Genomic DNA, 15217 nt, shown 5'->3' with positions numbered 1-15217 from the left:
AAACTCATCAAGCGGTGAAGACTCTAAAACTACAATTCGTAAGTACGCCTATGGAACTTCTTCAGCGTGCTGGATAGATTTCTGCCATTTTAACCCAAGTTAGAGTCACCTGAAGAGGAAGGAACCCCAGCTGAGAAAGTGCCACCATAGGCTTCTGCTGTAGGCAAGTCTGTTGGGCATTTCCTTAATTAGTGATTGATGGGAGATGACCCAGCTCACTTAGGTGGTGGCGCGCTTGACTGGTGGTTTGGGGTGCTACAAGAAAGCAGGCTAAGCAAGCCACGAGGAGCAAGCCAGTAAGCAGCACCCCTCCATGGCTTCCATGTCAGTTCCTGCCCTGAATTCCTGCACTGACTTCTCTCAGTGATGGACTGTTACCTGGAAATATAAGCTAGAAACAACAACAAAATAACCTCAACTCTCTCCTCTCTGAGTTGCTTTCGGTCACAGTGTTTTTACCACAGAAAGAGAACCCTATTAAAGACACCCTGCTTCTCTGTGTAGTCAGTGTTTGTCACATTTCCCATGTGTCCTGAGTCATCTCTGGGCAGACCAGGCAAAGGTTGGGGGCCAGACATGGAGTCTACTCTCTCTTACTTGCAGCAGGACACTACTATGGAGGTAACGTTGGGTGTTGGTTCAGTTGAAACCCAGAGGGTCTTCCTGCCTTAGGCCACTCAGCTCAGTCACCTACTTTGACTGGAAGAAGGGAAGGGCCAAGAGGTTCAAGAAACCCAAATACATGCCCCGCCCCCACCCCAGGCCATAGCGTTCAGGATTGGCTGAAGCATTCCATCAGCCTGCACTTGCCCGAGCTTCAGGGGCTGGGGCGAGGGGAGAGCAATGTTGTCACTTTAATTGCATTGGCATAAATATTTGATATTCAATAAATTAGATCTGGAGCAAGGAAAACATTCTTGCAAATGGATTTTTTTTTTTACCTGGAGCCCAGCCCCATTAGCAGAGGAGAGGAGGGCAGCTTGCCCCAGGGCCGGTAATTAACTCAAGTGGAGCAGAACTAAGCATTTCTGACAGCCTTCCTGGTCTAGAATTAACTGTCATCTCAGAGGGAAAAAGAAACTGTATTGTCACATTAAGGTTTTCGTAAGGCTCCGCTGCCATTGCCGGGCTGGGCGCCATCTCCTCCCGATACTCTAAGATACTCTAAGATGTGTTTCATCATTAGAGACAAGTTTAAAAGCGACTAATGATGTGTTTTATATCCACGCACCTGAATCACAGACTTCACCAAAAGAGAAGACATTAGCATGGTAATTCAATTTTTTTTCTCTCCCTTTTGGCAGATGTAATGAAACAAGATGCGGTGGGTGCCGTTAGAAGTCACAACACTGTGATATTTGAAGATAGCACCGTCTGGATATTTTTTTTTCTTTCCTCCCTCCTCTCGGTATCAGGACTTGCCTATAATGAGCAAAAGTTCAGCCTGTGTCTGTCTTCGCTATCTTCCCCCACCCCGCCCCCATCTCTACCCAGCGTTTATGAAAGTAGCAATTGCTTCTGAGAAAAAGAAAACCGCTGGAGCTTGAAGCTCCTGCTAGAAGCCACTGCTTGCCTTCGTCTGTGGAAACCCAGACACCAGAAATTGGAGTTTTGCCGCGCTTCGCCCTGCCGACGTGTACTCAGGAGTTTATTTTTATAAGGTCGGAGAGCTCTCTGAGACTCGGCACACTGGCTGGAGAGGGATGGCTGCAGGCGTGTGTGTGTGTGTGTGTGTGTGTGTGTGTGTGTGTGTGTGTGTTTGTGTTTGTGTTTGTGTGAGCTGTGTGGGCAGGTGTGAGTGGTGTAGCTGTTTACACAGGCCATGCACACCCGGGTCTCCAGGGTTCCGTCCCTTTTGTTACTTATTGGCAGTTTCCCTTCTGAGTCTCAGAATGTTCTCCTTTTTATCTGGCTGGCCCTCGCCTTGACCTGGACACTGCCTTCTGTCTGTCTTACTCCCTGTGCCATGAAAGGTGAAGCCGTGATTCCCCTCCCACCAAGCTTTCTTCCTAGTATGAAGCCGTGATTCCCCTCCCACCAGCTTTCTTGCTGGCACCCCAGCAGTGACCCCTGCTCATTATAATATTGGGATCCCATGCTGAATAAACAGAGCGCACATCATGGGGTCTAGTCAGCTTGGATACTCCTTTGGGTGACTTCCTCATTAAGTCTAAAAAACACCAAGTTTGGCCACACCCCTTGATTTTCTTCTTCACCTCACTTCCTCCCCTGGTTACCTTCCAGAGGCCCTGGACCCACCTCTAAGACCCACTGACACGTCACATTCTCTGTGAAGCCGTCCCTAACTCCCGTGGCCTGAATAATGAGTATTTACCCATCTAGCAAAACATCCATCCATTCATCCATTCATCCATTCATCCACCCACCCATCTACCAGTCAATCCATCTATCCATCGACCCACCCATCTACCTGTCCATTCATCCGTCCATCCATCCATCCATCCATCCATCCATCCATCCATCCATCCATCCATCCATCCATCCATATCTTCAGCAAGCACTGAGTTTTTTCTGGTATCTTGTGTTGGGTCATGGCGACAACTTAGCCAAGAGATTTGAGGAGTCTCTGCAGGGCTCAGGGAGACAGGAAAGGGCCTCTAGAGAAAATGGAATTTGGGGGCTTGCAGGACATAGCCATAGAAGGGGTGAGGGCAGCTAAAGGCTTAAATCGGGTCATGGGAAAGGGAAAGGGTTAAACGACAGGAAGGAACGAGATTCTGCTGGCTCCTTGCAGCATGGTGTACCTACAAGCAGGAACTACTCAGTACGGTGAGAGGCCACGGCTTAAAGGGACAGTGGAAGTCCGTGGAGCACAGTGGCTGAAAAGTCAGAGGGTAGAGATGGAAAGTTTCCTCGTGCTTTCCAGGGCACATGGGTAACAAAGAGGAAGCCCAGAGCCCAAGAGAACTAAGCCTTCCCATTTTCCAGATGCAGAAAATGGGGCTCCAGACAGCTAGCAGAACATGCAGCAGGAGATTGGCAGGGCTGGGATGAGCACAGGCAGGCGGCTCGGGAGTACACATGTTCGACGGATGAACTATGCAGCCTTTGCTTGAGCTATGCTCAACCCTTGCTGGATGCTCCTCAGTGCCCTCTCTCAGCAGCCAACCTCTGGCTTAGGTCTGACTCCTCGAGGTATAGGAGACTGGGGGACCAGTGAGGACTGAAGAAAGATTTGAATTTGCAATAACATTCAAGAGAGAAATGGGACGTTTTTTTTGTTTTGTTTTGAAGGGAGTTCAGAGTCTTTGGAAGAGTAACATGAGTCTTCTACATTGAGCAGTGCGAGGGCCAAGGCGGGGAGCCTTTCCTGAGCGCCGATCCTGGGGAGACGAGAGACGGAGCAGCCCTGAGTCCAAGCGCCTCCCTCTGTCACCGCCACCTATGTTCCCTATCTTAGCTGCCTCGCCCCTCATCTCCACATTTTACCAAGCTTTCAGCTACACGTGGTAAAAATACACCCATCCAAGCATTCGGTGTCACGACTGGTTTTTTTAAACGGTAAATCCTGTTTTTTAAAAACATTACAAAGCTAGTCCCGAGTTCCCATGTTCTCTACACCTGTTTTTCCTTGATGTTAATGTCACACATTACCATACTACTAAGACACGTGCTCGTGGTTAGGAACAGAGTTCCAGACTGCATTTGGGTCTCACTAGCTCGTCCGTGCATGGGTCCTTCTGTTCCAGGATCCCGGGGTGTATTCAGCTCTCATGACTTCTCAGCCTTGTCCGCTCTGTGACAGTTGTCAGTCTTCTCCAGTTTGTTCTGACCTTGACAGCCATGTTTGCCAAGCGTCTCTCCATTGGGGGTTGGCTGGTGTTTTGTTTGAGATTAGACTGAAGTTGTGGGTTTGTGGGGAAGAGAGGCAGACATCAGGAACACATGGGGTCCACACGACTTCTGCTGGGATCCAGAGCACTTCTGCATATGTTCATGTGTGTGCAGATACACGTGTGTGAATGCTGGTGCCCATGTATATTGGTTAGTTTTTATTATCAACTTGAAATGAGTCACCTGGGAAGGAGTGATCTCAACCGAGGAGTTACCTCCATCAGATCAGCCCAGAGACATGTGAGGTATTTTCTGGACGGCTAATTTATGTGGCTGCCCAGCGTGGGGCGGTGCCACCTGGGCAGCTGGTCCTGGCTTGTAGAGGAAAGTTGACTGAGCCTGCTCTGAGTGTGAGACAGTGCGCATCGGGTTTCTGATTTAAGTTCCTGCCTTGAGTTCCTGCCCCGACTGACCTGGAACTGGAAGATGAAGTAAATGCTCTCCCCAAGTTGTGTTCGGCCATGGTGTTTATCCCAGCAACAGAAACCTATATAGAACTATGTGCATATGTGTGAGCATGTATGTGTCGACCAGAGGACAACCTTGGGTGTTGTTCCTCAATCACAACCCTTTTTGTTCTTCTTTGTCCTTCCTTCTTTCCTTCCTTCCTTCCTTCCTAAAAAGATTGTATTTACTTTTATTTTATGTGTGTGGGTGTTTTGCCTGCATGAACATTTTGGGCACCATGTGCAAACAGTGCCTGAAGAGGCCAGAAGAGGGCGTTGGGTCCTCTGGAGCTGGAATTACAAATGGCTACTAGCTGCCATGTGGGTGCTGGGCATTGAACCAATGCTCTTAACCACAGAGCCCAGGTCCTCGGTTTTCTTTGTTTGTTTGTTTGTTTGCTTGTTTTAAGATGGGATCACACTAAGTAGCCTCAATTGGTGCTTTCAGGGTTCCTCTGGTTTGAGTGCTGGGATTAAAGGTGTGTATTATCATTGCAGCCTTACCTGTTTTATTGAGACAGGTAGGCAAGGCTGGCTGGCCGGCCAGTGAGCCCTAGAGATCCATCCATTTCTGTCTCCCAGTGCTGGGACTGCAGGTGCACGCCACCATATTCGACTTTCACGTGCATCCTGGAGACCGCAAGGTAAGCGCTTTACTGTTGGAACACTCCTTAGCTCCGGTTTTTGGTAGCTCAGAATGCCTTCAAGCCTTCGGTCCTCCTGCTTTCCCCTCCCACCACCATGCCCAGCTGGATGGCTTTGTCAAATGTGCATACACCTGCATACCAGCACTGAAATCTCGATAAAGGAGACTTCCAGCTTTATCCAGAAAGGTTATAGACTTCCCGAGTGTTTCTCCCCATCCAGTCTCCGCCCCTGCCACAGATAACCGTTGTGTTCCTTTCTGCCTGCTATGAATGGCCTTGATTGTGGGTGAGCTGCACGGGGCAGGAATCACACACACGCCCTCTCCTTCACCTGCTGTTTTGGTTGTTTCAACCTCTAAACAGCAGAGTGCTTTTGAGACACACCCAGCGCTGATGGACGTGTGGGTAGGCCCAGCCCTGTCAGGGCTGTTACAGATAGAGCTGCCTAATACATTCTTGTGCATTTTCTCTGTGGGCATTTTGTGCTCTTTGGTTTGGAGAGCCCAAGAAGAGGTGGGGGAAACTTTCACCTCCTCTCTTTAGCTCTCCTCCCTCTCTCTCTCCCGAAGACGTTCTAAAAATACCTGCCTTCTCGCTCTCTGCAAATGGATGAAGGAAGAATAAAAGCCTTTAAGAGGAGCAGAAGAAAAAGCTCCTGCTTGGAGTTGGACATTTTGTGCATCAGCGAGTCTCAGCTCAGGCCCCTGATAGTGGCGCTGTCCAGGTCCTGGTGTCCACCCTGTCCCTCTCACTAGTCTGACACCTCCATTCTGTACTCACGACCACACCAGACCCTCCGCCATACTTTGGCAAGAGAGATCTTTCCAAAACAGTAGCCAAGCCCCAACTGGCCATATGGCATTAAGCCCCCTCCTCCCCCCCAACCCCAAGCTTTCTTTTCTCTTAGGAAAACCCTCCAAATCTTCACTGTGGCTCTGCCCACCTGTCTGCCTCATTCTCCACACCCCAAGACTCTTGTCCCAGCTTTAGTGTCTCCATTGACTCTTTACTCTCCCAGGAAGATCTGTGTAGCACACTCTGGTTCTTTAGGACTCTATTCTGTTGTCTGTCTGTGAAGGCCTTCCCTGACCACAGTTCAGGTATCAGTCTCTCTCCCTCCCGCCTGTTCCCCCGTCCCACCATGCTGCCTTCTGTCCTATGGGTATGCCTTTTCTGAACCTATATAATACGTAGCTTTTAGCCTCTGACTCGATCCTCTATCTCCTTCCATTCTGCTCTCCTTCCCTCCCTTATCTTTTATTCATTCTATAATCTGTCTGTCTGTCCACCCACCCCTCTGCAAGCTAGGGATGGAACCCATGGCTTTGCACTTGTCATACAAGGGGCTCTATCCCCGGACCCCATTCTCAGTACTGTGCCTGGCTACTTTCACGAACCAAAATGCTTTCAGAGCCCATTTGATAATATTCTATCACACAGCTGTAACACACTGCGCCCATGAACAAATAGCTCCACTCTTGGACTCTCGTGAGCTTGCTGCTTTGGGTATTTTCACGTTTGTTTCGATTCTCTTGGCTGTGTTCACAGGATGAAGCTCCTTAGTCACACGGTAGTTCTGTTTAGCTATTTGAGTGACTGCTGAAGTGCCTGCAAAGCAGCTATGAGTCTAAATTCTGACAGCCAGTGTGTGTTCTACTGCCACATCCTTGTCGACACTTATTTCTCTCTGTCTTGTTTTTAGCCACCTGAGTGGGTGAACCTGTTTCTCATTGAGGTATTGGTTTTTATTTCCCTAGTGACTGATAGTGCTAACCATTTTTCCAGGTGTGCTTCCTGACCATTGTAGAAATGCTCATTGAAATCCTATGTTCATTTTAAAGTTCAACTACTGATCTTTTTTGGTTTTTACTTATAAAGCTTTCAAGTACTCTGAATATTTGTCCCTATCAGATATGACTTACAAATATCATTTCCTCTTCTGTAGGATTGTATTGTTCTATTTCTTTTAGGTAGAAACCCTGAAATCATGGGTTATAAAACTTTCTGAAGTCTAATTTCTATTTATTTATTTATTTAAATTGAAAAAAATTATACAGTATATTCTGATCACATCTTTCCCCTCCCTCAGGTCCTCCCCACCTCCCAACCCAGAACACAAAACCAGAAAACAAAATATTTAAGCAAAATACCCAGAAAGAAAACAAAATGCCCAAACAAAGCAATATGTAAAGTCTAATTTTCTTGAAATATACATTACTTGCACATTTGATGTTCTTTCTTTTTAAAAGAAGATTTATTTAAAGATTTTATTTCTGTGTGTCTAGGCAGATGTATGATGCTGTATGTGCATACGGATGCTGGAGAAAGGCTTCAGATCCTCTAGAGAGGGAGTTCCAAGAGCTGTGAACTCTCGTGTGGAACGCAGTTCTTTTGGAGCAGTGCATGATCCTAACTGCTTTCATGTTGTCTCTAAGAAGCTGTTGACTAGTCCAAGGTTATACAGACTTATGCTTAACTTTCTTCTAAGAGTTGCAGCTTACAGCTCTCATCCGTTTCAGATCAGTTCCTAACACATAGAAAAGCAGGGCCTAGTCTCACCCTTTAGTTGGTGGATATCAAATGATCTTAGCTTCTTTTGTTAGAAAAGATTATTTTCAAGCTGCTGAGATGGCTTAGAGGGTAAAGGCTCTTGCTACCAGGCCTGATGATCTGAGTTTGATACCCAGAACACATGCACATATGCACACACGCATACGCACACATGCATGCATGCATGCACACATGTGCACACTCATAATCTTAAAGTTAATCTTAAAGGTTAGTCTTTACGGGGATTGGCAGATAGGTTAGGTCATGACTGTTCTCTAAGAGTTGAGCTCTGTCAAAGTGCTGGCCTGCTCCAGCTTTTCCAGTGTTTGCCGCTCTCTTTGAAATTCAGCTTTTTAAAAGATTCTGCAGCGCATACACACACACACACACACACACACACACACACACCCATACACCATGCCCCACCCCCACACACCACACCACAATGTCACACACACCCCCACACAGCATACATATACACCACATACCACATACACACCACACACATATACACACACCACACACCACACACATACACACCACATGAACCACACAAACCACACACACACACACACACACACACACACACACACACACACACACACACAGCAAAGCAGACAGGAGCTCCGGGAGCACCTCCGACAGCCAGCTTTGCTCAGTCAATCCAGTGAAAGACCCTGTCTCAAAAAAACAAGGGAGCAGTTGAGGAAGATACCCAATGTTGACCTCTGGCCTTCACATGCACATCCATACATGTGCATACATACGTGCACAGACATGGGCACTGTACACAGGAATGCACCCATTAACGTGTGCACCCTCACACATGTACATACCAGCAGCACTCGCTGAGCTGTATCCCCAGCCCTGGTTTATGGTCTGTTGTTATAGCAGCCCACGTGGGCTTGACATACAGGCAGGTTCTTTTTTTTTTTTTTTTTTAAATATGCTTTTTACATTTATTTGTTTGTTTGTTTGTTTATTTATGTGTGTGTATCGACACATGTGGCACACGCTCATGCTACAGAAGGTGTGTAGAGGTCAGAGGACAATCTTTAGGGGTTGATTGCTTCCTTTAACGTGTGGGTTCTGTAGACTGAACTCAGGGGTCCCCAGGCCTGGTGGGAGGTACCCTTACGCACTGGGACAGAAAGCTGACCAAGACTCACCGTCTCTAGTTCCCCTGATTCTTGCACGCAAGATCTAGGGACTGCGAGTGCAGCTCCGTAGCGGAGAGAGAGCCTTCTGTGCTGTGCTGCCAGCTCTGCCCGGTCTATTTGGGTAAGAGCAGCTTGGGATCAATTATGGATGAGGCCCTGCAGGAGAGGAGTAAGAGGGCTGTTGTCTACTTTGAAAAATTAATGGGAGCTGATTAATACGGCGCGCAGACCCTTCTGCTTCAGCACAGAGAGGCACGGTCTCAGCAGGAGCTGGGGCGGGGGCAGCACCCTGCGTGTCTGTGTGCTGTGGGGTTCCACTCTAGACTCCCCTGGAGAAATCCGAACAGTTTGCCCAAAGCATGGTAAAGTGAGGGTGCTTGCTTATTCTTAATTTACGATGTTTAATTTGGAAAAGTAAAGCATTTACACAAGTTGATAGGTAAAGATAATGTTAACTTTTTTTTTGAGGCCAAGTCTGAAGCAACCCAGGCTGGCGTCAAATTTACTCTGTATCTGAGGCTAGCCTTGAACCTGTGATCCCCTGAGAGCTGAGACTGTAGGCGTGCACCATTACATTCAGCTTTGGATCAGTGTGTGTGTGTGTGTGTGTGTGTGTGTGTGTGTGTGTGTGTGTGTGTGTGAGTGTTCGAGCATGATGTGTGTTCACCTGTGGAGGTCATAGGTCAACATCAGGTGTCTCCTTCAGCGGCCCTCCACTTTAGCTTCTGTGGTTTGTGTCTCTCACTGAACCTGGAACTCACTAATTTGACTAACATGGGGGATCTCTAGGGATCCTCCTGTCTGTGCCTCAGGGATGCTTTTTACATGGGGTAGTGGGGAACCGAACTCAAGTCTTCATGCTCATGTGGCAAGCAATTTATCACCTGAGCATCTTCCCAGAACTCCTGCTTCCTTCTCACCACCATTCTAAGTTTTTCACCTGCTGGGGAATCAGACCAAGGCAAGTGCTGTACCACCAAGCTCCTATGACGTAAGTACTCTACTACTGAGCCCATACTAGGTAAGTACTCTACTACTGAGCCCATACTAGGTAAGTACTCTACTACTGAGCCCATACTAGGTAAGTACTCTACTACTGAGCCCATACTAGGTAAGTACTCTACTACTGAGCCCACACTAGGTAAGTACTCTACTACTGAGCCACAGCCCCCCTGTTCTCTAAGAACACGCTTTAAGGCCTTGGAGAAACTGAGGTCCTGTGGAACTCACTCCAGCGTCTCAGCTGGCTGGCTCTCTGCATGGAGCCTGACCCTGGGACCCGCCTCCAAAGCAGCCCTCAATCTGCAGGCTGTTGCAGCCGGATCATTATGCCGGGTCCCCCATTCTGTGATATCAACCCATCCGACACAGGCTATCCTCCGACTTCACGAAGAATCGGAAACTGTGCGATCCATTAGGCTTTGTCTGGTGTCTCGATCATCTTTCAAACACTGGGGCCCCGTGACTGGAAGAGCATGGGAGGGAAGGGTGGGACCCTTCCCCTCAACTTCAGCTGTGTGATTGAGGGCAAGCTGGGGCTCGGGAAGCCTTTTTGGTTTGGAGATGACTAATCTGGCTCGGGCCTGAGAATAATTCCAGTCTGGCTGGCTGGACGGCCCGTTTCCATGGCGACGGTTGTTATTGGTAACTGAATAAGCATCTCAGAGAACAGCTCTGGAGTTGATGGCTTTCCCTTCCAGTTGGAGTTGAGAGGAGCCAGGCTTGGGCTGAGATCCTCAGCGTGGACTCATGCTGCAATGTGAGGTCTGGCAAACTAAAGCCACCTTTCTATTTCCCCCCTGAATTCTGCGTCCACAGAAGAAGACACAGACTAACTTGTTCTCTGTGTTCTAGTGTCTTCAGAGATGCTGACGGGCACAGGGGCATACCGAACTTGAACCCTGATTTGTCTGCTCCTGAATTGCTTGCTCTGTTACTGCCTTGCCTCTGGCCTGCCTGCCCCTCCCCCACCCGGAGCATACACAGAAGCCTTATCAGACCCCTTCCCAGTGACACCATCAGCCTGCTTAATTATATGCGGGGACAGTTAGCATATTCCACAAGCAAGTGCTAGTCCAGAGACTATGCTAGAAATGGCTAGTCAGGGAGACTCCCTTAGATGAGGTGGCCCCACAGTTATCAGGCAAGCAGGGCACAGAGTAGCTGCAGAGATCTGCTGGCCAGGTCCTATCTCAAATTCCTTGTGGTCCGCTCTACATTTCTTCTCTCTCCCAGAGAGGAACAGAAGCCAGACTACTCTGTGGACGGCCTCTGGCCATGGTGCTAATTTCCCGCCCCGCCCCCCCCCCCCACTGCCCATCTCCCTCCGTTTCTCCTTCCCTTCTCTCCATCTCCTTTCCCCTCTTGCTCTGCAAAAATCATTTCAGCACTGTTTGCCCTTGTTGCTTTCCCTTGAACTTTTTTGGAATATCTGTCAGGTCCAGAGCCGTGCTGCCGGCTGTGCAGAGTGGCTGTACAAAGCTTACACTTCAGTTCTTGAAGGTCCCATCCCACACAGAAAAAAGAAACATGTGTGAGTGCTGGCCGGCCACCTACATTCGAGGTGTGCTACCCTTCTTTGGGGACCTGTTACCTCCCTCCACTGTGAAACTGCCTGCCTCCTTTTCTCCTTGGATGTGATTGTTGGGGTGGCTCCAAGCTCGACCCCAGGTGGCACTACCTACGGCTCCTTACTTCAGTTCTTACCTATTCTGCAGCTCCTCAGAGGAAACCTGCCAGCTCACGCCTCTGCTCCAGGCTACGGACCTGTGTCACTAGGGACCGTGCCACAGCTCCTAGATGACCCTAGAAGTTCATTTACAGTTGAACACCGTTCTTCCTCACGCCTCCACAGACCCCCGTGTTAAAGTGTTGCTCCTCAGTGTAGTGCTAATAGGCATGAAGGAACCTTTAGAAGACAAGGCCTAGAGGGAGGCCTTAAGTCACTGGAGGCTCCTTGAAGGGAATCATGGGACTCTGGCCCTGCGTTTTATCTCTCTTCTTGGCCAGGGCATGAATAGTTTGTTTGTTTGTTTGTTTGTTTTTTTCTATCACACTAATGAGCTTCACTGCAGACCACAGAACGGGACCATGATCATGGCAGCAACTCTGGTGTTTGGTTATGGTGGCAGAAGGCTGACTCACCAAACCTTCTCTTCTGGTTCTCATATCCTGCCTCCCGGACAGAGCTGCCCTTGCAATGGTCAAGGCAGGTGCCTTAATTAGGGTTTCATTGTGTGAAGAGACAACATGACCAAGGCAACTCTTTCTTTTCCCCCATTGGTGTTCTGTATCCATGCATGTCTCTGAGATTACAGACAGTTATGAACTGCCATGTGCGTGCTGGGATTTGAACCCGGGTTCTTTGGAAGAACAGCCAGTGCTCTTAACTGCTGAGCTATCTCTCTCCAGCCAGGCCAAGGAAACTCTTATAAAGGAAAACATTTACCAGGGGCTGGCTTACAGGTTCAGAGGTTCCGTCCATTATCATCATGGTGGGAAGCATGGCAGTGTGCAGACAGACATGGCGCTGGAGGAGCTGAGGGCTCTACATCCTGATCTGAAGGCAGCCAGGAGGAGAATGTTCAACACTGGGCGGAGCTTGAGTAATAGCAGACCTCAAAGCCCACCCCCACAGTGACACACTTCCACACCTACTCCAACAAAGCCACACCTACTTCAATAAGGCCACACCCCCTAATAGTGCCACTCCCTATGACCAAGCATTGAAACACATGGATCTGTGGGGGCCAGACCTATTCAAACTGCCACAGAAATGGGGGCTCTTCCTCATACTTTCTCTTCCCCACTCCTACATCCAATTCCTCACCAATACCTGTTAGTTCGTTCCCGAAAGACATAGACTCTTCCCATATGGCCGCACCTTTGCGCCACTGTCTTAATCTGCATGGTGGGTGCTTGCTTGGAACTGCTATGCATCCTTTGCAGCCCCTGACCATTGATACTATAGTTAGAATGTCTTTAAAATTCAAATGAACTTCCTCAGCCCCCGCCCCCTGCCTACCACCTCCCACACATCTCTCTGCCTCTTAAGATACGGGGACAGATGCGTCCACTGCTTTCAGTTTAGACCCAGACCATTTCAACTCGGCTGGCAGGACAGCCGTGATCCCATGTGACTCGTGGGGCTGAGTCAGCAAAGTCTTTCCCCTGGGTTCAAAGCTCCTAGATAGGGCTTTCCTGACTAAACTCCCCCCTGTTCCTGTGGAGCAGATGTGAGGGAGGCCGTGTGGGTTTCTGGAGTGTTAGTATTTAGGAAGAACCAGAATCTCTTTGGGTAGGGGGTGTGGTGTGAGGGCAGGCAAAGCCCTTGATGGACAGGGTTCCTCTGACCCCTCTGCTTTTATACAGCGTTGAGTAGGCACCCAGTTAAAGCCTACCCACCTCCGTGGGCCTCTATGTAAGAGCAGGCGAAGGTCAGCAGGGGGCTCGTGGATGGCTGTGATGTAGACAAACACCAGAGAGAGGGATACCATCAGAAAATTAACAGATGACAACCTCCACACAGTCAATTTCTAACCCCCTTGAAAGGATCTTTAGGCATCTAATTGACACATTTCGAGAGACACACTGACTAGTTAGACATCAATTGACACCCTTATTAAATATCAATTAACACATTCCCTAACTTGATATTTAATTAGCTTGCCGGAGCTGTTCTTTTAAGGGCCAATTAAACGCCTGGAATATTCGTACATGCTGATCCCACCGCTAAGCGATTGCCCATGAATCCTCATCACGAGTCCTTCGAAGCGGGTTTCCGAATACATGCCAGGACCGACAGCCAGAATTTTAAGATCTATCACTGCACGACTAACAAGCCGTATTCTCTCCAAGATTACGAATAAAAGGCATAAGCAGCTCTTGGACTGTGGGTAACTCTATTTCCTGATTGTAGAAAAACTGTTAAGGCAAACAACCCAGACCTCTGCCTCCAGGCAGAGTTGCGATGCATTTAATTGTGGTACTATTAACTATATATACATATCATGTACTAAAGGTCACAGTAGAGGTCACCAAGAGGTCACTGGGACAGCTCCACAGGGGAAGCAATCACGATGACCCAGGGGTCTCGGTGAAGTGGGGTGATTCATCAAAGAAGGGTCTTACATTGGGGAACATTGTTTCCTGCTGTCCAAGGATGTCTTATGGGCTAGCCTAGATTAACTTCAGACCATAGCTTAGGCTAGCCTGTGGATATTATAGGGTTCATATAGTAAGGGTTACCAGATCCTCAGTCATGGGGAGAAGTTACTGGAGGTGGTAAGGTCCCTGTCACCAACAAACAGGGTGTGGGAAGAAGCTAAAAGCCTGGGTCACTCCTGGGGGGATTAGGATCGGCTTCCAGGATTCATGCCTAGGGACTTATACTCCCTATGTCTCTGACTGGAAGATCTTTGCTATGCCATTCCCTCTGTGTGGCTCTATCATCATCATCACCTCTTATAGAAGATTCCCTGGATCGGTGAGGTCCGTTATATCCACCCAGCAACTTCCAGTTCTCAGGGTCATTGAAGGCCGTGTAACAGACACTAAAAGATGAGAAAACTGAGTGAGGCAAACAGCAACATGTCCCAGGTTTCACAGCACCACTCCGGCAGAGCTCAGAGGAGAACACTGTCTTTTTTTCTTTTCCTGCTGGACCAGCAGCCTAGCCCTGAGGACACGTGCCGGAGAACGGAATTTAGGGTTAAAATACCCATAGCGCTCCCAATCCTAACCTATATTTAACAGGCCTAATTTTGTATGAATAGTGTCCATTAAATAATTAACGTCCCTGAAAATAGTCAGGGCTCTTTTATGCCTTTTTATTCCTGGAACATCAAACCCTTTCAGATCATCATTAATTAAGACTCTTGATGTGCCCCAGAGGTAGCCAGACACCTGCAGAAACTTGGTAATTGGTTCTGAATCCCGAGACAGTCTGCATTTCAGAGTCTGCCTGATTCCGGGGCTGCTGAGGAAGTGGGAAGAGGGCTTAGCAGGCAAGATCCAGGCACGGGTCGGTCCCCTGGACTGCTGGTATCAGCCACGCGTCACCCGCACGTACACTTTTCTGTCCACTGCCACATGTGTGCCACTTGACCTCGTGATGGATGGAATCTTCTCCCTGCACGTGGAAAACGTCGGTAGCTCAGACCCTCAGCTGTTTCTTCCAAAGTGGCTGATCCACACCGAAAACCTCGGCACATCCCCACACACCGGGGTCAGGATGGAGATTTACCCCGGCTTATTTTATTTTTTATTTTATGAGAGAGGGTCTCACTGTAGAACGTTGGCTGCCCTGTAGCTCACGATCCTCCTGCTGCACCTCCCAAGGGGGCAGCGTATAGGTCGGTGCACCGTGCACCGTGCACAGTTCCCGGTTGCTTTAGTCACACATTTGACTCAGGGTTTGGCCACTCCTTAGGTAGCTTGGCTGATGTTTTGAAGCCAGTTTAGCTGGGGTGTGCCAGGAGGGAACTGAGGGTCTGCTGACCTGGCTTCTGAGGTACGGCTGAGGCCAAGCTCCAGAGACATTTCCTCAAGTTGTCCAGTT

The sequence above is a fragment of the Rattus rattus genome, chromosome 5, assembly GCF_011064425.1.
Source record: "Rattus rattus isolate New Zealand chromosome 5, Rrattus_CSIRO_v1, whole genome shotgun sequence".
NCBI lineage: Eukaryota > Metazoa > Chordata > Mammalia > Rodentia > Muridae > Rattus > Rattus rattus.
This window is presented reverse-complemented; position numbering follows the sequence as displayed.